Genomic DNA, 25,625 nt, shown 5'->3' with positions numbered 1-25,625 from the left:
CCCCTATTATTATGTTATCCTTCTTTTATTGTTTAAAATTAACAAAACAAAACAAAACAAAACATAGTGCCACTATCTGTTAAAGGCTTCTGTGTTTGTTCTACCCAGGCCCTTTTCAGAGGACCTCAGCCATGTACTCAGATCAAGTACTCTCTCATCAGCAAGGGTTCTCAGTGGCAAGCAATGAAAATCAGCTCTATCACCATCTTCTTCCACAGAGTTACTGGAAAGGCATTGGAAACTACAGATGCAACAGATACTAGAGGACCGGACTTCAAATACTGACTGTCAGAGAGAAAATGGCAGGAAAATCTTCATCTTTTGGCAGGTGCCAGGTTACACGATTGCCACAGCCCTCGCCCCCAGTGCTGGCACACACCCCAGCTGTGGATGACCATCATCCTCATGGATTTGGTGTGAATGAGACAGAGGTTCCCCTGACGGGGGGTGCTGCTCCTCACCATGGGTTCTGCTCTTGTAACAAGGAGCCTTTTCTGAATAGTCACCGAGAACTACCAACTGTCTTTTCTGCCAACCTCTTTGACTGCTCACCTCCATTCAGGGTCTTCTTTTTGTACCTACACACACACATGTACATGCACACACGTACGCACATGCACACACACATGCACCCCCCCCCATACACTCCAGTGTTAAACTGAGAGTGACCCTCCCATGGGAACACAAATAGCCTGACCTGTTATTACATGCAAACTCTGCCTCCAGTGCTTTCTGACACCGTGGTTTAATTGGTAAAGTTCACAGTTACTGTTACTCACATGCTGAATAGGAGAAGCAGTGCAGAGGAGAGAAGGAGATAAGTAAAATATGCAAATGCTTGACTCTGTCAGGAAGGAAATGCAGGTAGAAGATATGTCTTCATTTCTGCAGAAGGGTTGTTTATGGCTGCTTTTATTATTTCATTCCAGTGTTTTTCTGTTTTTTGTCTTCAGCCAGCCCTTCACTGGTCCCCTGGTGGGTGGCCCAAATACTTTATTCTGAGGAATATGAGCCGTTGATATGAGGCTGCAGAATTTTTTCCAGTGACTTTTGCTGCTGGTTATGGCAGAAGCAGGAGCCACCCGGGGGATTGTTAAATTCCATCTTACTCCTTCCACATTCTCATAATCAGCAAACCTATTACTCCTTGACAACCAGGATAAAATCCTCTGGTCAGTTGGGTGACCGCCCTTCTTCTTTGCCTGCTTTTCCAGTGGCACAGGGACGCTGAGGTGACCTGCTGACTGTGTTAAATCCCAGTGTGATCACTGTCACACCCTTCATGGAATCAGACCTCACCAAAACAGCTTCTGCCCAAATCCTTGAAACCAGGGTTGTAGGATTAGGAAGCAAAAACTGTAAGTGGGGCCTGAAAAGTACAAACCCTTCTTTTACCCCTTGTCTCTGGATACTATATTCTGGCTATTATGACAATAGACCTGTAAATTATTTCAGCATTTAATTCCTTTCTGCAGAATAGGACCCCATGTTGTATGCTCTTACCCTGTGGGTGTGGTGATGAATCCTCCATCCCACCAGGACAACAGTCCAAGTACAGCAGCTTCCGGCAACGGGAACCTCCCAGAATAAATGAGTCCCCTGGGTGCGCATTCCCTCTCTCCTCCCTTCCGCTCTTCTTTCTTTCCCAAAGTGGACAAAGAAAGGTGTGACTCCAAATTTTGCTTGCTGGGTAGATTTCCTTTCTCTGTGGTTCCTGGATGAACTTGAAAACCTCAGTGCTTCCATCCCAATTTCTTGTGAGGAAATGTCCCCAACCTGTAGGTTTGGGTGGCTGAGGGAGGTGGGAATGGCATTTGGGGTGTGTGGGCCTCCTGCTCCTGCCCTTTAACTTGTGCCCTCGGCACCTATGTGTCCCACAGGCTGCTCCCCCTGAATGATGGAATGCTTTGGGGCAGCTGGCTCTGAGGTTGGGTGGACTGTATAACAGTTCATGATGATGCTGAGCATTGGGAGGGCTTATCTTCCTTCTCATTTTCAGTCATTCGGTCTCCCACAGGGCCCAGTAACAACCCAAATCATACTTTTAAAAATGAGTTAAAAACATTAAAAAAAAATAAAAGAGCATAATTATTTGGCACATAGGGCCTGTATTGTCCTTAGACTTCTGGGCCTCTTGCTGTGTGTCTTGTTTGGAGGCTTGCTATAGGTACCACACAGCATTCTGCAGTGGCATACACACCCTAAGCAGTGTTGGATCCACTGAGTCATCAGAGAGAAGCTGCAGGACTGATGGACTCAGCCCTGAGTGTCCTTCTATTACCTCTGTATCCGTCAGCTTTCTGTTGCTATTACAAATGCCTGAGATAAATCAATTTAAATAGGGAAAGGTTCATTTGGGCTTATGGTTTCAGTGGCTTCCCATTGCCTTTGAGTCTGTGGGGAGGAAGAACAGCACAGTGCGGAGTGTGTAGTCAAGCGAGATGCTCACCTCATGGCAGCCAGGCTACGACCTCACTGGGTCCCCTAACTTCCTCCCACTAAGCACCCTCCTAAAGGTTCCACCACTTTCTAGCAGTGCCCAGGCTGGTACCAAACCTTTAACAGGTGGGCTTTTGGGGACATTTCCTGTCCAAACTACAGCTGTGCCCTCTACCTCCGATGAGCTAATGGAGCATCTCCAAATTCAGCACCTGTTGCCTCCAGAATTCTGAGCCATTACTCTGCTCCTCTGGAAGTGGTAGGAAGCCCAAGCCCCAACAACTTAGCTCTCCTTTTGTGACTGTTGCAACGTGGCTCTTAGTGCTGGTACTTGGGGAATGGACAGACATAGAGGCTGCGTTTCTGTCACATTCATCTCCTGCACTCTGACTAGCTTGTATCCCACCAAGGCATCCATGATACTTGCTGTTCCTATGTCTTAATCCTAACAATGTGATGCAGTGAATGCGGTGAACTGAACTGCTGCCACAAGGGATGGGAATACTGTTAGGGCCTCTGTTGCTTAACTTGTGACACAGCCCAGGACTGTTGATATTTTCTTGAGACAGGACAAATGTGTTGCTGTTTCTGCCAGGTGAAAACAATGTCTTCTGGTGTTTGCTAAAACACAATATAGAAAAATCAGCCACTGCATACCAGGGCAGATGTTAATAATTTAATCTAACAAGTAAGAAGCAAATCCAGGATAGCAGTTTCTACTGGAGGTACTACCTAATTCTCTTTTTCCAAAATCAATATCACCTTCTACTGTCAGACACTGATATTAACTTTTATGCCTAGAATTCTCCCTCTATATTCTCTGGGGCCCAATACATGACACGATTCCCCCTCTTTTGAATTCAAGGCCCATTGAGAGATAGACACTAATCACACACTAACACACCAAGTTCATTATTGACAAAAGGTATTGGAGAACGTGACTTTAGATCTGAGACCAGATGGGTTTGCATTTATTTCACTCCTAAATTTTGACTCTCTCTTTGTCATCATGGGGCAGAACTACCACAAGTCCTACCCTAGGCCAGAATCAGCCAAAGGATGGCAAAGTGAAATGTCTACACTCCTTTTGGCCGGATGAGTGGTTCAGAAGAAGAGAAGCAGGAAGTAGGTTAGTCAAGCATGTTTAATTCTCTCTCTTTCTTTCCTTGGGGAGGAATCACTGGGGAACAGAAGAGGCTTGTAGTGTCACTCTGATTGCAAGGCCTCCATCTGAAGACATGAGGCAGTGGAGGAAGGGCTGTCTTCATCTCCTCCCACCTCACTGTGACTGCCCACTCCTGGGTCTGATTGCCCCTACTGAGGACAAATCTGACCATTTCTTTGGCTTTGTGTCACCTGCTCTCAGGTCAGACATGGACCTAGGTGACATGCCTATACTTTGGCTTCCAAGGCATATACTGAGTGAACATTGCTCATGTTCAGTCATAGCAGGCAGCTGTGACACAGACAGGGATCCCTCCCAAGCAGAAATGGGGATCAGATAGGGCATTGGCAAAATGCACAGTAGAGATGCCCCTTGCTTAATGACAGACATGTTTGGGAAATTTGTCCTTGGGAAATTTGTTACCGTATGACCATCACAGCCTGTACATACAGAAACCCAGATGATGTAAATCACTTGCTGTGGCTTCTTGATGTGGAGATGTGGTAAACAGGTGATGTATAAAGATGCTGTTAGTCTAGCACAAAACACTCTTTTACAGTAAACTTTTTAAAAAGGAATTTGAGTAAGACAGAGCAATTGCTAGATAAAAATAATAGGGTTATAGTCTAGAGTAGTAATTTAAAAAAACAGTACAGTAAATACACACATCAAGAATATAGACATTAACTTCATTGTCAAATATATACTACACATAATTGTTTGTGCTATACTTTCATACAGCAGGCAGCAGCACAGTAGGATATTTACACCAGCATCATCAGAGACACACAAGTCATGTTTGTACTACCCCATTAAGATGCATATGATGTCACCACGTAATAGACATTTTTTAGATCTCTTATAATGTTTTTTTTTGTTTGTTTTTAGTTTTATTTTGTTTTTGTGGTGTTGGGGATTGAACCCAGGACCTTGTGTATGCAAGGTAAGAGCTCTACCACTGAGCCACATCCTCAGCCCATCTCTTATAATCTTATAGGACCATCATCATACATGTAATTCATCACTGACCCAGAAGTTGTCATGCAGCACATGACTGTAGTTGCCACCGTGTCCCCAGATCCATGCCCATCTACACTCTCCATCTGTGTGACCATCAGGCATTGTCCCCTATGCCCTCCTTCCTCAGTGTTCCTCTTCAGCACCCGGCCTGCTAATCATCACCTTGTCCCCAGCATCCGCTCCCAGTGAGGTTTTAGAGTTCTCTTTCTGGACACACATTTTGATTTCTCTCCCTGGCACTGCACTCAAAATGATGATTTTTGAGCTCTGCCCAGCCTCTGCCCAGGGCTCCACCTGGGCTTGCATAGCTTGGTTTAGAGCAGCTGGCATCTTCTGAGCATTTGCCTGTGTTTTTCTGGTGGTGGGACTGAGTGCAGAGTCGATGAAGAGCAGGCTGTGTCCCTACATGCTTCCTGTCCGGGGCTGGGCCTAACCCACTGTTGTCATTCTCTGTGTGCCTGGACACTACAGTGGAGAAATATCAGATTGGGGTAGAGGAGAGGTCATGTAAGGAAACAGTCATGACTTTGGCTAGGGCGCTTGTGTTAGTTTCCTGTGCCACAGGAGTTTCCTGTTCCACAGTGCCACAAGCTGGTGGCTCAAAACAACAGAAATTTATTCTCTCATAGTTCTGGAGGTGGAAGTCCAAGACCCATCTTTGTGGCAGGGTTGGTTCCTTCTCACAGAGTGAGAATGTGTCTGTTCATGTCTCTCCTGCAGCTTCCGGTGGTTGCCGGAAGCCTTGACATTCTTTGGTTTACAGCTACATTACTCTGATGACTGCCTCTGTCTTCACAGGCCTGTCTCCCTAGGGTCTGTGCCTTTTCTCCTCTTAGAAGGATGCAGTGCCAGTAGGACACATTGTAATCCCAAATGACTGCATCTCAACTTGATGTCTACAAACACCTGATTTCCAAGTAAGGTCACATTTGTAGGTAGGGGGTGGTGGGGATTAAAACCTCACATATCTTATGTGTGTGTGTGTGTGTGGGGGGCACAGTTCAAATCATTATAGTATGAAATTCTTAAGAGGCTTCATTTAGCTTCATTTTCTTAAATTTAATGCATTTTTTGTCTTTGAAATGAATAGTACATTTTAGAAGCAGCTCCTCTTCTAAACTTTTCTAATTATTAGCACTTTGCAAAATTTTTTTAAGTTCAAGATTCTGTAGGCTCTATGTCTATTAGAAAAATGTCCTCTAGTCATAGGTGTGGCCTGCTTCAAAAGAAATAAAAAGAACTCTTTGAATTCTAGTCCAGGAGGAAATATATCATTCCTGAATTGAAATACTAAGGGCCTAGGTGGGGTAGGAATTATCAAATTTAAGTCTGGTTTTTAGAGAAGAGGAAAGAACCAAAAAATAAAAATAAAAATAAACATAAAACGCCCTTCACATCTGGGATACAGCCAAGCTTCTTTATAAGGTAAGACAGATCCTTCAAATTCGCACAGTTAATGACAGTTTACTAGCGGCTGTCGTGTGACAACTCATTTGTGTCTCAAAATGACGGTGCGAAGGAAGACCTAGAGACTCCTTCATATGAGGAAGTTGAGGAGACTTGGCCAAGGCCAGATGCCTCGGTACACTGGAGTTGAGAGCACTTGTTCTCCAGCCAAATACTGTAAAAAATTCAGCAAGGCATGCTGGTACAGGGTATGGGTTTTCTTTATCGTATTTTTAAATTCTTCCTTTAAACTTGACCAAGGTATAGAAATTCTGAATAAATATACCTCAGAGCCAGGACTTTGCTAAGCACTGCAGTATGTAATTACTGCCCCCCATGTAGCTCAAAGACCTATAAACCAATAATTTCATAGAACTGATGTTCCTACAAGTCTAAGTGTTGGGAGAGAGAGTGCATTCCAAGGTATCCCAGGACGGGGCTGGAGGTGGCGGTATCCCTCCAAGCTGAGTTCTGAGGGACAAAGACAGTAAGCTTGGCAGAAGGGAGGAGGGGGGATAATGTTAGCATGCAGGGCAGGGGCCTAGTCAGAGGCATGGGGCACTGGGGAGTGGAGTGGCCAGACAGGTCAGCAGCAGTCAGGTCAGGAGAATCTTGGATGAAAATCTGTGTCTCCAACTTCATTTAGAGAACGATGGAAGATAAGGGAGAGAGATTATTTTAAATCAGAGATCTCAACTGGAGATGATTTGTTTTCTTCTCTTCCCCTCCTCTGGGACATTTGGCTCTACTGGGACAGTATGAATTATTATAGTAGTGAGAAGGGCGTAGCTACAGGCATCATATGTGTAGAACGTCACTAAATATTCTACAGTGCACAGGGCAGCTTCTTACCACAAAGAATTATCCCACCAAAAACCATCAACAGTGAGAAGTTTGAGAAACCCTTTTTTAAACTAGGGAATGAGATGTATGGTTTTACCGTGTGTGTATTTTGGAAAGAGAATGTGTTAGACGCTGAGACACAGTTCTTGACAGCTGCAGTGTAAAGGAGAGATTTCTCTTGGCTCATATTTTAGAAGTTTTGGTCCTTGTGTGATCCGCTGCCCCCAGGCAGAAGTGGCAGTGGGGAGGAAAGCCGCTCCTGTCATGGTGGACAGGAATAAGAGAGAGTGAAGGGAGGAGGTAGGGAGGAGATTTAACCTCCCAGGCCACGCCTTCATCTACTCACCTCTTTCCAACAGCACATTTTACTCAAACTCATCAGTGGACTAAGCCACTGATTAGTACAGCACATCCATAATCCAGGCCCAGCCCCCCCCAAAAACCTGACTCTGGGCAGATGAGGGTTTTGGGGGACTTTAGATATAAATCATGTCAACTAATTAGAACTTGTGCTAAGAGCTGGGGAAGTGCTAGGTGAGCCAGCTCTCTTACTTATTTTGAATGCTGTTCCTTATAAAATAGACTGCTTTATTTTTGCTCCTCGCTGTTCTGTGATGATTACTGGATCAGAGAGCAGTTGATGTGATCGTAGTCAATGTGGATGGCGCCTCCTAGAGGAGTGCACACTGTGTGGCAGGCTGGGTAGGAATGGGTCTCTCGATCAGTGCCAGAAGGAAGGAACTGAGTTTAAACAGTAGAGTGTCAAAGTTTATCACGCAAGTAGTCCTCCTTAGGGTCCAGCACAAGGCTGGTTCAGTAGCTCAGAATTTAATGAATGATTGAATGAATGAAAGAGCTGGAAAACTAATCGGATACCAGGTGATGTTGGAGAAACTTGTCTTTAAAAATCCCAACGAGGTATCTTGCTGAATTTCCAGAGGGCATTGGAGTGGAAGCAAACAGCAGGGCCCTCTCAGGTACATTTTAAAACTCAGGCTGGTGAGGGGCCCCAGAGTAGAGGCTGGGTTTAGGTTCTGGAAAATGACTAGGTTTTCTCTCCCCTCGGTCCTCTGCAGCCTTATCAGTGAAGCTTTGTCAGTGTTTCCATCATAAACCCTGGGTGTAGGGCTAAGTGGCCTATAAAATCCAACTCCAAGCTAAAGCTGGCAGGCACAGAGCCTGCTAGGGTGCAATTAGTGTGGCCCAAGGAGTCTCTGGTTGGCTTCTTTGCTTAATTGGGAGAACACAACCAAGAATCACAGAGGCTTGCTGCTCCATCTGTCTCTAGGGACAGGCACAGGAAGGCTTCTGTTGCAAGGGTGAAAAATGGGCCAGTCCCCAACACAGCCCAGTGAAGCAGTTGGAAGGGTTTTCCGGCTCTGTGACCTAGGCCAGCTTCAGGCCTTCCTGTCCTTGTGTCCCTAACGCCCACTTTTGTATCTAGGTAGGATGTTTGAGGCGGTGACAACAACATGCAATGACTGTTTCAAGATATATCTCACACTTCAGCCCTCTTCACTCAGTGGCATTTGTTTCTTTCCTTAATTCATTCATTGCCTATTATCACTTCTTTGTTTTAGGGTCGATAGTAGGAACAGAAAGGAACCAGGCCTTGGTTTCAATGGAGGCACTGTCTTCTCCCAGCTTACACAGTGGTCAGGGCTGCGAACTCCTGGAACCTTAATTTCCTCTATTTTAAAGTTGGGAAAATAACAGTGATGAAATATGAATGATGTAATATGTCAAATGACCATAACACTGTGTGGCGAGTGGGGGGGAGGGGGGAGGAGAGGAGGTGTTTCTAAAGCATCAGCTTTATACTGCTTGTGCTGGTACCAGCATAACCACAACAGTGGTATTTAAGGTGCTGTGGGAACTAGGGGGTGTATCTGAGGGTGAGTAGAGGCGGCAGGGAGTTGGAGAAGTCTTCACAGAGGGGGTGCCATGACCTGAGAGCTGGATTTTGCAGGCAGAGGAGAGAGGGAGGCATATTCCTGCTGTAAGAACAGAACAGTTCTTGGACGTGTGTGGACAGTTGGGCTGAGAGGACATGGTCACAGGACGTGGGGTGGAGGGAGAGCTGTCGTGTGGATGAGCTAGTGGAACTCACCCTTTCTTGCCTCTTCCTCTAGAACATTTCTGACATGCAAACCCTGCAGTGCACAGAGCAACCTCACAAGGGAAGGAACTCACGTTGGGTGCAAAGTGTGGTGGGCACCAGGGCCTGGCCTGGCATCATCCCATGGATGCTGTGGCATTTTCTGAGCTCTGCTTCCTCTACCAGGTGTCCTCCCACCCCTGGGAGGTCAACCCCATCCTGCTCTTTCCTCAGCTCCCTCCTATCAACTTCTCATTTAGGGTTTCCACATGCAAGGCTCCCATCTGCCCCACAGCGCCTGTGGGTTTGTTAAGTCTTTAAAGGGTCCTCTCCCAGCACATCCTGGAGATGGGGGCACAGTACCTTTCCTCTGTGAGAAGGCTGATGGATGGATGTCCCCTTCCCGGAAAGAGGGACAGGGCCCAGCAGAGGGCAGGAAGGAAGTGAGAACATAGCATGTTCTGAACACCCTCTATGGCTGAAAATAGTACCTGGGCCTTGTGTGTTTGAAACCTGGATTTATATCTGACTGTGTTACTGCACATCCTGGGCAATTTACTCCAGTTTCCCAAGCCTTGGTTTCCCCAGTGTAAAATGAAATAATAACATCAGTCTGTTCCAGAGATGGAAGAGTAAACCCTTTGCTGCCTTTGAGAGGCCAAGATTTGACCATCCCACTTACCTGCCCAGATTTGGAAGAGACTCCCGGGTGCATTGATTGGATTATGCCTGGAGTGGCAGAGGGCGCAGAAAGAGCACTGCAGGGGGAATTAGGTCAGAAGCCAGAAGCTGCCTGCCAGCCTGGGGAGGTTTGGGATCAGCACATAAAACTGCCTCTGAGGAACAGCCACCTCTGCTCGGTCCTGTTGTGCCTGGGAGGGGCTCCAGCACTGCCAGGAGACCTGCACAGGCTGAACAATGAAGCCTGGAAAAGCTGGAAAGATAGGGAAGTTTACCGGAAGCCTCCCCGTCTCTCATAGCCAAGCCTGATGGGATGTGTCCTTTGCCTCTGGGTTAAAGCGGTTGTTGTCGGGGAGAGGCTTGACGGGAGCTAGCCAGGTCTGTCACTGGATGGAGGGTGTCCGTGGGCATGTCACTTTACCCCTGAGCTTTCCTCAACATGAAACTCCATTCAGTTAGTTCCTTGAGGGGTGCATGACCTGGTATACAGTGAATGCCCTATAATGTTAGCTCTCTCCTCTGTTTCCCCACAAAGACTCCCCTCCCAGTAGGATTGCCACCCAGCCCAGGGCATAGCTCAATAAAGTCCCTATAAAATTTAGCTTCTCTAAGCGGGGTTTCAGAATTTACAGCGGGTCGATTCATCACATTGTTTGAATTACTGCACTATGAACATGCAGAAAACCCACAGGGAGACAGCCTTTTCCCATATATAAAGCAGGGTTACGATCTCATATAAACTTTTAAAAGAGAATGCTTTAGTTTATATCTTCATGCATATGACTGAAAAAAGACAAGGAAAGAACAAGAAAAGAAAAAAGAGCACATTGGGAAACAATAGAATTCAAGCCCTCACCTCTGCTGCTTTATGACATCCTGGCCCAGGCGCCTTCATCCCAATGGGGCGTTCCCTGAATCCAGAGTCCTGCTGTCTCCACGGGGACCCTTGCTTCACCCACTCTTCCCCACCGGCAGGGCCAAGCCTGTATCCCAGGCTCCAGCATCCCTGTCCCAGACCATGGACTCCTCCTCACCGTCAGGATCCAAGCCTCCTACTTCCTCTGTTACTGTCTCCTTTGCCTTGAATACGGCCCTGTCTGCTTCTTCTGCCTGGACGTCCCTCTCTAAACTTCCTGACCTTGTTTACTCCTTCATGTGTCTTAGGACTCCCAGTATACATATCTCCCTCTGGGAACATCTACTGTGATCTCCTACCTCCCCTCAGGCCTCACAAACCGGGTCAAAAACTCACCAACACCCATCTCCTCACACTGGGAAAAAGTGATTGCCAATCTGATGACCTCTTTTCTCCTCCAAGCTGTGAGCCCCACAATACCCAAGCCTATGTTGTTCATTAGTACATCGCTGATCTTAACAAAGTGTCTTTGTACATGGTAGGCACTTCAGAAAATATTTACTGAGACCTCTGTCTCAATCTTGATTCTGCCACCCTTGATGCCCAAGGTCACTTCAAGGTAAGTACAATCATTCACATCTGTAAAACGGGGGTATTGTTACCTGCTTTGTGGTGGTGGTAAGAAAATCAGAGAAAAGTTTGTAAAGTGTGTGTCCTACAACTATTGATTCCATTTACTGAATTCCTACTTTTATTGTGAGGGTCTGAGGACAGAAAAGAAAAGGATTTCTAACCCTGTGATCACCACTTGTGATGAATTATTCAACACCAGCTAATGCCCACCAGAGATGCACAATAGCAAATTCTTGGATCCGAGTTCTGTTTACACTTGGATGGTGAAGGAATATCAGTTGTTAGCTTTCAAATGAGACCTCCACTTGGATGGCAGCACATGAAAGAATTGCCTGGGCACTCGTCCAAGGTTCTGTGTGCAACATGTGCGGATATTCAAACACAATTTCACTCACTTATGACCCCACCTGTCAGAGCCATATCCAAATAAAAAATACCAACTATCAGCCTTTATGACACAGAGAATGATAATAATTTAAGAATACTATGATTTGAAGTGGTAATCATTTATGATAAAGAGAATGATAATTTTGTAACTTACTAATTATTCTTCTATTTCTTCCCCTTTTGTCATCGCATGGTGAATCTCGTCGGGAACAGCAAGAGTGTGTATGGATTAAATTCTCCTGCTGTGAGTATTGGAGAACTCCCTGGTTGCCAATCATCTTCTTACTGAAGCCTTCTAGAGTTTTGGATTTTGGAAAAGCATTTGAGTGTCTTAAGGGACTCCTGGCAAAGTGGGTTGGCCAGGAACCCAGAGGCTTGGAGTGTGAAATTGGGCTACAAGTTTATTATTAGAAGAACCTCCCCCTCCCCTGCAGTGATACACCGTGTTGTACCATAAACTGTGTCCACGTTTGTAATCTTGTGATCTTTATGTATGACTCTGATACTGCCTGAGCTGGGTTATCCAACTCACTAACAGACAGGAAAAGGGCTGAGAAAGTTGCCCAAGGTCGACTAGTAGGCGTATGTCACTGTCAAGACAGCCTCTGCTTTCGCCTTCAAAACTCTCTTTTTATTGTCTTTTATTTACTACCCTCAGGCAGGGCTGGGTCTTGAGTTGCTATTATATCCCTGCTTCCAGTCTCAGTCTAGAGTTCTGTACCTTCCCATTATTCTGCCCCTGTGTCTCAGCCTAGAAGTGTGCCCTGCAGCTTCCTGAGGAAAGTGTGGCTGTCTCTGCTGGTCCCTGTGCCACTTGTACCTCTGTGTACCACACCTGTACACCGTTGCATAGGAGCGGGTGTTCTGCAGTGTGGTCTGAGCTGCAAGGATATGTGATCTTCTTTGTGATCTGCTTTGCTTAATGACATGGTGTTAAGGGAGAGAGCTGGATAGGGTTGTGTTTAGCACTCCTCAATACTGGATACTTTACTTTTCTTATCTGTACACAGTGAATATTCTTATTCCTGTTTTATGGATAATGCATTAAATACACAGTGGATATTCTTATTCCTGTTTTATGGATAATGCATTACCCTGCAGGAAAAAGCAGATGTTGTGTGCACAGAGAAAGGCACTAGAACACCTGTTAGGTGGCCTAGTACTTCACACAGTTACCGCTTGTTGACTCTGTGACATCTTACATAGGAAAGCAGGAGTGAGCCTGCCCTACAGATGAGGAAACTGAGGTTTGGCAAAGTGAAGTAGGAGGTTCACCAGCAGAACATATATAGACTCCAAAGTCCACAAGCTGGCCCATGCTGAAGTTCCAGGGAATTTCCCCCAAACAGGAAGGGTGTCCCTGGGGCAGCTTGATGCGAAAAAGGAAGTTCCTCCAGAACAGTGAGACTGCAGGGACAAAGTGCTAACAGTCCATCACGATTAGACAAGGAAGAAGGAAGGGAATTATTGGATGTCAAACAAATAGGAAGCTATTGGGATGCAATTATGAGCAAAGTATAGGCAAAATTCCAGCCAGGCAAACTCTTATAGAGCTGTTTACAACAGAAGTGGTGGGAAAGCCACCCTTTCACCCAAAAACACATGTTCCTGAGGAAAAAAAAAATACCATATCGAATCACAGAAGTGCTTTGAAAAAAGTTACAAAGAGCTTTCATTTAATCAGTCAATTCACACTCACTGAGCCTCTAGTAGGAGCCAATCCGGTCCTTGGCACTGCAGATTCCAAGCTGAAGAAAATGCAGTTCCTGCCCTCAGGCTGAATGTGGTTGGAAAGTTACAGAGGAAGGGCAGGTTTCACCCTGCAGCGCTGGCTATATATCGATGAAGACCAGAGCTCTGGAAGGTGAGGCGTCGGTGGGGAAACCTGGGGAGGCTTCACAGAAAAGGTGGCAGGGGCAAGACCTCAGTGGGCACGTGCAGCCTGCCTTCCTACCTGGAGAGCCAGAGTTGTGGGCAGAGCACATTGCAGGCAGGGGGAAAAGAACAGGCACAAAGAAGGAGTGCATGGTGCATTCAGGGCGCAGTGAGCAGCCAGGCGTGAAGCACAGGAAGGAATGCACTGCATGGCTGTTTGGGTTGCCTGTGTCCCCAGCCCCGTGCTTGGCACACCAAGTGTGAACCTTCCAAGTGAGACTACAAAGTGAACACTGTTGGCCAAATATACCAGGATGGATTCGACTGGCATTTCTCACCATGTGTTTTAGTCAATGTCACAAGCCACTGGCTGAGATGCAGTGAGCTAGTGGAGTGTGGGGCTCTGCCGCTAGGCTGCCAGATGTGAGCCTGGTTCTGCCATGTACTAGTGCTGTCATGTGGACTTCTGGTGCCTCACTTTGCTCATCCGTAGATGGGGTGACAGTAGCAATCTCCTAGAATTAACATTTTCCCGCCAGTTTCCGGTGGCCCATGCTTGCCTGTCCCATCAGGTCACTTATGCCACGGTGATACAAATGGATCTAATCACTTTTATTGGCCTTTTGACTAATAAAATTAATAAACAGTCTAGAAATGGACAGAACCTATTTAGCTGCTTGAACCTGAATGATTATAAAATTGAAGTATTCTTAAAATTGAAAAATGAATAGGTTCTAATATATGCATAAAATTATATATTACTTACAAATGAAAATTATATATTACTTACAAAAGAATATATTACTTACAAGTTATATATTACTTACAAATGTACCTAGGAACAGCAAAGGAATAATAGAAAAAAATAATGGAAGAAAAATCTACTACTGAGCTTAATAATAATTGAGCTGTGCAATAGCAATGACTGTGTTTGTTTTAGTATCTTATATTAACAAAAGAACACACACAGGTTAGCTGTGTAACATCAGGTGATCGAATTCAAATGAGAGCTGCTTGGCAGTGAGACATATGAATTAAATCAGAACCGACCAGCAGCGAGACATAGGAATTACAGCCCATAGCGAACGTGTTGTTAAATTTAATACCAAGCAAATCTCTACTCAAGCCTTTTTGAATTTGATGGAATAAAAGCATGACTGAATTTGTGTATCTGTTTATAGTTTATGCCCAACTTTCTGAGGCATGTGGAGTAATTATTTGAACAAGGTCTTAGTGGTCTTTTAGTCTACCCTGCTGTGTTGGTCAGATTATTTTGTGACTTTGGACAGTTGCCCTCCTTGTCCTATAATGCCCTGGAGATGTGTGTGCATAAGGCATGCAGTAGCAGTAGTGACTAACGGTTACACGGAGAGGTCCCAATGCACAGGGCCCCGTGTATTTTGCAAATTGTAATTTACTCATCTCTTCTAAGAGTCTGCAAGGCAAGTACTGTCAGCATTGCCACTTTAACCATAAACAAATAGAGGCATAGAGCAGCTGAAAAATTTCCCTGAATTTTGTTCCATTGGTTCGTGGTACTGGTAGGATTTGAACTGTGCCAGCTGTCTCCAGAGCTGTGGGCTCCTTCACTCTGCTGAAACCCCTCCAAAGCAGCTGTGAGAATAGCTGCCACTATTGTTTCTATGCTAGGGTCTTTTGGGGTTAGACAAGATCTAGGATCAGAAAAGTTCCTACATAAGGTACACAGTTAAAAACCGTAGGGCAAAAAACAAAATAAAACCAAAAAAAAAAACCCCATAGTGCAGCTAGTATGTTAACTGTTATGAAACACAGGATGGATAAAAGGTACAAAGCACTCTGGAAAACAGTATGGACTGTCTTCTGTGCTATCTCTGTTCCTTTATCATTTTATACTCCTGGACTGAGTGGGTCCCTGGTGCCTAGGCTGCAGGGCAGAACCAGTCACGTAGCAGGGCTCCTCTGATCAGTCTTCTCAGACATCAAGCAGCAGGCCCTGCACTGGCTGCAGGGAGGAGCAGAGGTGGCTGGCCACTTGCTATCCTTGCCTTCCTCCTGGCCCCCTCACTATTGTTCATGGCCCAGAAGGAAGCAGTTGTCTCTAGGCCTAAAGTGGTTGCACAAGTTCCTGTGAATCCCCCAAATTCTTTTTGTCTCTATTTCCCCCCAATTACCCTCTCTGCAGCTCACTTTCTTCTTAGGACACTTGAACCTGATCTTGGGAGAGCCCCTGTATGATTCAGCTTTCAATCACTGTGACAAAATACCTGAGACAAAAACCTTCGAAGAGGAAAGGCTTTGGTTCATGGTTCCAGAGGCCTGAGTTCCTGCTCACTTTTCCCTGTTGCTTTGAGGCTGTGGTGAGGCAGAAAGCTATGGTGGGGAATATACTGTGGAGCACAATGCTCATATTATGATGGACAGAAAGCAAGGAGAGGGAGGAGGGGGCTGGGGTCCCAAGATTCCCTTCAAGGGCGTGCCCAAGAGCTTCAGGAAGCTCCATCTCTCAAAGGATCTACTGCAGTCAGCAACAGCACAGGCTAACACCCAAACCTGTAACACACAGGTGTTTGAGGGACAGGCCAGATCTAAACTTACGAGTTCCATCACAAGAAGTCCCGCACAGAGCACTGGGAAATGTGCTGGCTGCAGAGGCAGCCTGGCCTGACTGGGCCATTGACTGGCTGGGCAGTCACTGCTTTTCAGAGGACTTCAATTTTTCTTTCTATTAAATGAAAAGGCTGAATGGATGATCTGGAAAGTCTCTTCTGGCTTGAGATCACGCTTATAACTTCAAACTGCTGGCTGTTATGAGCTGATTATATCATGCAATGTAAAACATGTTGAATCTAGAACAAAGAAGTTTGAATTGAAGTGGAACACTTTACTTGGCCCACCTTGAATTCCTTTTTTACCATCTTGAATTCCTGTCATGCTTTCTAAGCTTGTCAGGTGTTAATTTTGGAGATGGTTTTAAAGTAGACACTGTAGCTGCCTCCTTGTCCCTGGCCTTGGATAAACCAGCCATGGTATTCTGAGGACATCAAGCAGCACTTTGAAGAGTGCTATGTGTCAAGGCCTCCTGCCAACAGCTTTATGAGTGAACTACCTCAGAAGCAGATTCTGCAGCTACACTCAAACCATCAGATGACATCTTGGCTGCACTCTAAGCACAGACTCGAAGCATGGACCACTTCACTACACTGTGTTTGCATTCCCGACTTTCAGAAGCTGTGTGGGATGATGAATACTTGGTATGTTATGCAACCAAGTTTTGGGGTCATTTGTTACACAGCAACAGATAATCAGTACATTAGTGGACATTGCTATTGGTAGCAAGGGTAGTGGGGGAAGTAATCATTATCTATAACTCTGTCCTTGTCTCATTGTAGTTTTCCTCTGTGGGGGTTGAAGAGTGATTGCTATATGTTCTTGGTCCAGAAAGAATTTCAAAAGGCTTCCACTCCTAGGCTTAGCATAGATTCAGATTTAGGGAATAATTCTGTCCCTGGAAGAGGGAATACAAAATGCTTTGTCTAGGTCAGCAGACTGATGACTTAGCATCATGTGAATCTTGACCACAGTTTCCTCTCTGAGCTTATTCTGTATTCCAGTAAAGGCTCTCCCCACTCCTGTCTTCTTCATCAGTACAACCACTTTGGTCCTTATGACCCCGGAGGGAGCTGTGTGATGAATTAGATGTGTCTGCCACGGGTGTGAGAAGCGGAACAATAACACTTGTGCTAGGCACCCTCTGTTTTTAATCTGAAGCCTATAGTTCTATCTCTGAATTCTTCTGTGTCTCCCACTAATAGGCCTCCTATGTTTTAGCATAAAGGACACAGTTTGTCACTATTATTGGTTTGTGTGCTCTAATGATTAAAAAATCTCTGGCATTGGGAAATACTGTGTTATAATTCATGAGCACAGTCAACTGCATGGTCTATTGAGTCCCAGTGACTATGGAGTGAGTTGGGCAGAGATTTGTATAAACTCCTGTTGCAAGAGAAGGACACAGAGGTTCAGGGGAGGCACACACTACAAGGACTGTCTTTGCCTTCTGTTCTATGACCAGAGTTTTGTCTTCAATATCAGTGTGTAGAGATTCATGGTCATAGAATATTTTGAACTCAACCCCAACCTCAAACCTTCCCCCCTTATCACCACTGTGCTTGAGGTGGCTGCATATACTTACCATGAGGCCTGAAGACATTTCCACTCCAAGATGAAAGCAAGAGAGTAAATGTATAAGAACAATGGATGTGTGAGGGGTAGGAGGTTTTCCTGAGCTGGATCTCTCTGTCTTCTGTTACTATGGTGTTATCATCATCGTTGCCATCTTCCCCCTTCTGTTACTCCATTCCTCATACTCATTTTTTTTAACCTCTTCTTCTTCTTCCTCCTCCTCTTCAGCAGCAGTATCTTTGGTCATTTTTCAAGAATAGAAATTCCGCATATTTGGATCATCCTTCTTTAGGAAAATTTAAGAAAATGGTTTTCTACTCTTGAAATCTTTATTTCTCATAGCACATCCCCATGGGAAGTATTGATATTATCCCCTTTGACCAATGAGGAAAATGAGGCTCAGTGACTTAGGTCACAGAGAGCTTGTCTCCTCTATGCCAAAGCTTCCCATTCCTTTTGCTGGTGAATCACATGTACATGTGTGAATGTATCATGTGTGTGTATGTGTGCAGGATCTCATATGAATGGAGGACTTTGGGTCTTCTAACATCCAGATGTTATTCATCTTTAAAGCTTTGGCTCTGATTATTTTTGTAGAATGAAGAAAAGAGGATTATTATGGTTTAGATCTAAAATGTCCCTCAAAGTCTCATGTTTGGAGGTGGGGCCAAGTTGGAAGGAGAAAGCCACTGAGGACACGACTTGGAAAGATGTGTTATAACTCCTGCTCTCTACCTGTTGGCTGCCAGTTGTAACATTTTCCACCAGGTTCTCCTACCAAGCCACTTTTATACTGGAACCAGCCAACCATGGGCTGAATTGGCAGAAGCTGTGCCCCCACCAAAAACAAAAACAAAAATAAAAACAAACTTCTACTCCTTTAACTTGTAGGTGTTGGGTATTTTTTCCCAGTGATGTGAAAGCAATTAGTACAGAAAACTGGTACCAAGTCTTTGGAACTAGTTTGTGGGAGGAGTTTGGAAATGTTTGTATAAGCAGAGAGACCCTAGAATGTTATGAGCAGAATTTGATGTGTGATATGGGTTAGAGCTCAGAAGACCAGAAAGCTGATAGGAATGCAGATAGTAAAGGCTAGAATTGGGAGATTTCAGTTGGGAACAAGGGCTCTATTGACAGTTGGACTAGAGGCCATGTGTGGTATGCTCTGGCAGAAAAATCTGACTGTATTTTAGCTATGTCCTCAGACTTTATGGGAGACTGAGATGAGGGCAATGAAAAAATTAATCTGCTGGAGACTATTTCAAAGCAGCCCAGTATTCAGGCTGTGGCATTTAGTCCATATCTAAGAGTCAGCTGGTTTAGTCAGCTCTACAGTGGGAATCAGGAGCAAACAGCAGAACTGAATAATTTGAAAAGCTCCCAGAAAAGAAGTCCCTACAAAACTTGGGCAAAGGAGAGCATGGAAAAGTTTAGCATTAAGAAGTAACCAAGGTCAGGCATGATGGTGCATGCCTATATCCCAGCACTTGGGAGGTTGAGGCAAGAAGATTGCTGTGAGTTTGAGGCTCACCTGGGCTACAAAGTGAGTTCAAGGACAGCCTGAACTGTATAGTGAAACCCTGTCTCAAAAAGGAAAAAAAGAAAGCTAAGTACTTCGTACAGGAACAAGAAGCAGGATGCTTGGAGGACATCTCAGAACCCAACAAGGCCCCACCCATCATAGGCTCAAGGGTGTAAGACTGTAAATTTTTATTTTAAAGAGAATCCCCTGAGACACTTACTGATTCAGGGTCACCTAGAGAAGTGTAATATCTTGTTTAGCCATCCAGGTACTAAGAGGCCACTTCAGCCATCACCCAAGTGGGGGAAGGTTCAGGTTGGTGGCCAACCTTGGCATCATCCATGTGGTGCTGATTTTACAAGTGTGCAGAATGCAAGGGTCATGGTATTATAGGGCTTCCCACCTAGATTTCAGAACAAGGCCTGGGAGGCCAGCAAAAATGTGTGACATGGTCACAGTCTATGCCAGGAGCTCATGAGAGGGCAGTGTGTGAGAAACATACGCTGAGGACAGCCACAAGCGAGCAAAGCTAGCTTAAGGGAAAGGCCACATAGCAAGGCCATAAAGGCAAAGACTTGGATTTTTCAGCAATGCTGGAACTGTTGAGGCTTTGGGAACTCTTAGAGAAGGACTAAGTGTATTTTGCATGATGAGATGGACATGAGATTCTAAGAGGCCAGGGGTGGAATGCTATGGTTTAATTTGAAATATTCCACTCCAATCTCATGTTTGGAAATGGGGCCTGGGGGAAGGAACAACCCACTGGGAGCATAATTGAAAAGGTATTGTCTTCTTTGGTTCCTCCCTCCTCTCTCTGCTTGTTGGATGCCATGATGAGAGTAGTTTTACTCCACCAGTTTCTTCTACCATGCCATTTCTGCCTTGGAGCTGGTAACCATGGACTTAGCCCACTTAAACTGTAAACCAAAAATAGTTCTATTTCTTTAAGTTGTAGGTGTCAGATATTTTGTCACAGTTATGAGAAAACAAATAATACAAGGATTTGGAAAGAAAATACTTCATATTCATTGTAGATAATTTAGAACAACATGTTAGTTCTGCTTAAGCTACCACAACAGTATCACAGTGGCTTCAACAATAGAAACATATTTTATCAGAGTTCTGGAAATAGTAGTCCAAGATCATTTTCTTCAGGAATAGTTTCTCTGGGGTCTCTCTCCTTGGCCTACAAATGGCTGTCTTTTTTTTTTTTTTTTTTTTTTGTCCTCTCATGGTCTTCCTGTGCATATATATCCTTGGTGTCTCTTTTATGTATAGAAATTTCCTCTTGCCTGTACACCAGTTAGATTGGGTTAGGATCCACCCTGAATGCTTTCATTTTACCTCAGTCACCTCTTTAAAGACCCTATCTCCAAATAAAGTCACATTCTGAGGTACTGGGTGTAGGCAGACATTCAACACACAATTTTTTAAAGGGAAATATAGGTCAACACATATATAAAAAATGTAGGAAGTACAGAGACTCATAAAGAAAATCCAGGTCATCTGTAATTCCACCCCAGGGACAACTACTTTGAATATTTTAGAGTATTTCTACCCAATGTGTTATAGTCCTTTCCCCTCCCCTCCTCTTTCCATATGTCCAATCTTGTGATCTAAGTTGGATAAAAGTGACAATAAAAGGAACAAAAGTGATAACTATGTTGGTTAGTCTTATCTCATACCAGGTAAAATTTTAAGTGCTATAGAGGTGCTAACAACTTTAATGGAGATACAGCTTCACTGGGTGGTACTATTATTACTGACATTTTATAGATGAAGAAATTGAGAAGTAGGGAAGGGTGGTATTTTTTTTTGAGGGTACACAGCAAGTAAATGGTGAGGTAGAATTTGAACTCAGAGACAGAGTCCATGTGAAGGCTCTGATTGCAGGATGGAGCCCAGATTCACAAGAAGAAAGGGAGAGTGGCAGGACAGGAAGCTAGAAGCTGCTTGGGCACAGTACAGAACAGGAATGAAATTAGCATGGACTTTGGGGCAGTGAACTCAGCTTCAGGCCATTGTTCTGTCATTCTCTAAATTGTGAGTGTGAACTACTTCCATAGGTTTTCATTATCTTTATTCACAGACATAGAACTTGAACTTGAGTCATCCTTTTAGCTATGCTATAAAATTGGGAGATAATATACTTAAAATACTTAGCAAATTATGAATTAGGAAGAAACTGTTCAAAAGAAAAGAGAAACTGTGATGGGAGAAAGGAGAAAGGAAGGAAGGGAAAAGGAAAATAATATATATCTATACACAAGATAGGATAGTTACTCAGTTCACTGAAAAAAAATGGTTGTGCTAATATTGTTTGGACAATGTTTCACACATGTATCTTGTACTCTGAGTAACTACTGTGAAGATAACAATATGCAATGTATTAATTATTGTTACACTCATTATCTTGTTTTGAAAATGTGTTTTATTTTTATTTACTTATTTTTCTCTTTAAAACAATAAAAACCTAGCTTAACTCTTTTACTCAAGAAATAAAGTTATTGGGGTTATTCATAAAGATCTTTGTTACTTTTTTCTCATTGCTGGGAGAAAATATCCCATGTCCAAAATTAAGGAAAGAAAGGGTTATTTAGCCTATAGTTTGTGGAGGTTTCAGTCCATACTTGGCTGGCTCCAAGGCAGAGGGCAACAGTTCATGGAAGCAGAAGGAAGCAAAAGCAGCAAAAGCAAAAAGGGATGAGCAACAGAGAGCAAGCCTCTTTCCCTCCCTTACATTATATGCAGGCTACCCACATAAGCATGGGTGTAGCACTCATACCCATAATCCCAGCCTTGGACCATGAATCAATCATAAACTGTAGAAGCCCAACCCATGACTGCATGATGCTTTGGGAGGAACACCTAGACACAAGTCATAACAATCTTGCAAATCCCAGAAATGACAAATTTCTGGATGCATTTCTGCTGGTGAGTGATAGATGCCCTGCTAAAGAGGAATTTGAAGAAATAAATGGGACAGTGAAGTAAAGGAATCAGTATTCCCTACCCATCCACAAGGTCTCCTTCATAGGACTGTAAAATCTTTCAGGATAAAGACTTAATTCCTTCCTTCCTTCCACCATTCATTTACTAAGTATTTGTTAAGTACCTGTGTAGGAAACATTATTCTTTTTGTGTTAAATAAGTGAATGAAAGAGAAACAAAGCTCTGTTCTCCTGGAATTTACATTGTCCTGGAAGATAGGCAGGAAGAAATAAACAGTAAAAATTAAGTTATAAATTATTTTCTAAGATGAGAGGTACCACAGGAAATGGGAAAAAAAGGACAAATGGTGCCAAGGAGGCCAGTGAGGCTTGGAGTGGACCATCAAGGACATCTGCAGGGGGTGAGGTTAGGGTGGTGCTGACAGAATTCCTGGGCTATGGGACTCTAATCTATGTTAAAACTGAGTTTTGTTGTGAGCAAAATGAAGAACCAGTAGAGAACCAACAGAAGCTATTTTAATGGAGAAATAGTGTATTCATCTTAGTTAATAGCTGGCTCAGTTTAGTTGCTCTGTTAGGATGGAGTACAGGGGACAGAGATGCAACGGGAGAATAGCAAGAAGGCTATTATTTGAGCCCAGGCTGGAGATGACCATGACTCTGGGTAGGAATTATCAGAAGTGGTGAGAAGGGGTCAGTTTCTGGCTCTACCTTGAAGACAAGCCCAGGGCAGTTTGCTGACAAGTTGGACATGGGATATGAGGGGAAGAGGTTAAGGACTCTAAATCACCACCACTTATGTGACTGGAAGAGCAGAACTGCTTTCAACTGAGATGAAGGAAAGTGGAAATGAAATGGAAGTTGGGAAGATGGGGAGTGAGAAGCTGGACATGTTGAGTGCAAAGTAGTTGCTAGTGATTTAAGGGGAGATACTGAGTAGACAGATATGTGAATTGCGTTTTAGGCTAGACACACTTGTTTGGGAGTTGTTGACTTCTGGCTTGTAAAGTTCTGTATGTGTGTGGAGAGAGAAGAAAGAAAAGGAACTAGCGGAAGAGACTGGAATTTGCCATCATGTGAGAGGAGGCAAGTCAAGAGGATTCTGGAAGACAAGTTAAGAACGAATATCAGAGGAAAAGGGAATAATCAGCCTTGTCAAAAGCTGCTGTTAGATGAAAGCAATTGGTCATTGGGTTTAACAACACCAAGATTGCTGATGACCTCAACAACAGTAGCTTCCATTGAATGTGGGGTGCAAATTGAGGGTCCGGGTGAAATTGGAGGAAGAAAGCTGAGGCAGAAAGAATACAGAAACTTATTTGAGGTGTTCTTTTTAATAAAGGGGAGCAGGGAAGTGGGGCCAGTTCCAGTGGAGCCTGAAGGGCAAGGAAGTGCATTGTCAAGCAAATTTGGTAATTCAGGAGAGAAAGGTGACAATTATTCCACCAGTGTCCTTGTGAAGTGAGAGGGATGGCTGGCCTCAAATGGGGAAAGATCATCTCCAGTGACAGGAGGGATGCCAGGCACAGGGCAAGATGTGGGGTAGACAGGAGGCGTGCATGGAGGTGTGGAAGTTATCTCTGGAATGCATCCACTTCCTCAGGAGAAGAGGAAAAAGGTCAGCAGCGAGTGTGAGAGGAGAGAGGAGGGAAAAGTATATGGAGGAATCTTTGTCTTTCTGTCCCTTGCATGGGAATTGGCACAAAAGAAATATGAACAAGACTCAAGGCATGGAATTGAATTGTACTTCTCTGGTGTTGCCCTCCTGGGCACTGAGTTTGGAATTTGACAGGATCTAAATCTTGGCTATGTCCCTCACCAGATGTGTGGCCTCCAGAAAATTATTACCCCCTTTTGCTTCAGTTTTCTCATCTGGAAAGCTGGGACTGAATGAGGTGACCTGTTATTTGCCCTTCTAGTGCCTGACACATAGCAGATGCTGAACAATATCATTGCTGGTTTCTCAGGCATTGTCAATATTTTAGCCTAGCAGATGGCACAATGACCTTCAAGCCAGAAGAATTTAGGCTGGACAACTTCTCTAGTTCTATACTTCAACTAGAGAGACTCAAATAGTCTTAAACCCATAGTTAAAGAAGAACTCCTAATTTTCTTTTCCTCTCAAATGGAAGGAAAACTTCTCTGAGTTCTGATTTACCACCTTCCAAGGAAATGTCTCCAGATCAATAAATGATAGGATGGGTAATTGTGAAAAGAAGACAAGCTGGGTCAGCTGCACTGCTGTGAGTTGCTCTGGTTCTCCAGCTCCTCAGTCTTCCTCTGCCCCACGGGACTCTTTAAGCCCTTCCTTTTAGGATAAGATGGGCACCTGAGGCTACTACGATGTAAATGCATTCTGCAAACTGTGGAGTGCTCACAATACCAAGGGCGGTGGTGGCTTTTTGTGTCCCCACATGACCTGAGGGCTCCTGATCAGCAGAACTGCTTGAGGCTTTCAAGTTAGGCCACAGCAGTCAGAGGCAGAGCTGTGGAGGGAGGGGTTCCAAAAGCCCCGGGGCAGCCTCATGCACTCCTTTCACAATTCCCAATAAAACCGTGACACATTGCTTATGCTCTGAGCTAGAGATAAAGCAGAAATAGGCCAGGTTGCCCAGACCTTAACCAGAAGCAGCTGGAGAGAACTGTACCTCTCCTGCCCTAATTCTCCAGGAGAAACTCCGGCCCCAGCGGGCTGTACACAGAAACAGGGGTTCCCTGGCTTCCTGATTTCTCCAAGCTGACGAAAGAAAACAGATTCTCAGAGGAAGGTGGGGGAGGGCATGGAGACTGGAGTCCATGGTTCTGGGTTTGGACTCCAGCAATCTTCTTCCGTATGTCTGAAGGCGGTCGTATATCCTGGCCGTGACAAGTCCGGCTGAGGTTGACAGTGCCTGTGTAGTGTCTGTTAGCATCCCCTTTGCCCTTTCAAAAGTGTTCCTGTTTAGACCAGAAACTGAAAGATCATTCTGTGGAATGTGTCCTGTGCTCTAATGTCTTTGAATCTCAGTGTCCATATCCAAAAAACGGGGATCATCATTCATATACTGAGATTATTGTTAATAATTGACCATAATTTAAATAAAGATGATTAAGTAGGATCAAAATGGTAGTAGTAGTTTCATAGTAACTTTAGTCTGGTTTATGGTTCCATCTTCTTTTCTCTAAAGTATTGAAATAGCCAGTCACGTGACCTCCAGTCTGGGAGTCTCCAGCTTTAGGGAGCATCAACATGTTTCATTTTTGAATAGATTGTTTGTCCCACCCCCAGGGATCCTGATTCAGTTGCTCTGGGTGGGGCCTGGGGTGGGGAGCTTTAGATTTTGCACTTTGCCCAGGCTCCAGGTAAAGCTGCTGCTGCTGCTCTGGACCATACTTTGAGAATCACTGATTTCAAATTTCCTCTCCATTCATTTCTTTGCCAGCCCAGAATGATTTTTCTAAAATGTTAATCAGTATTGGTTGGTTTAAAACCTTTCAGTGGCTCCCCAGGCCCTTAGAAGAAGGCCCATCTTCTCACCTGAGCACTCAGGCCTGCTCTCCTCCTG

The sequence above is a fragment of the Chinchilla lanigera genome, unplaced genomic scaffold, assembly GCF_000276665.1.
Source record: "Chinchilla lanigera isolate Chin_1 unplaced genomic scaffold, ChiLan1.0 scaffold00063, whole genome shotgun sequence".
Taxonomy (NCBI): Eukaryota; Metazoa; Chordata; class Mammalia; order Rodentia; family Chinchillidae; genus Chinchilla; species Chinchilla lanigera.
The sequence above is the reverse complement of the archived record's forward strand: the minus strand, read 5'-3'. Positions refer to the sequence as shown.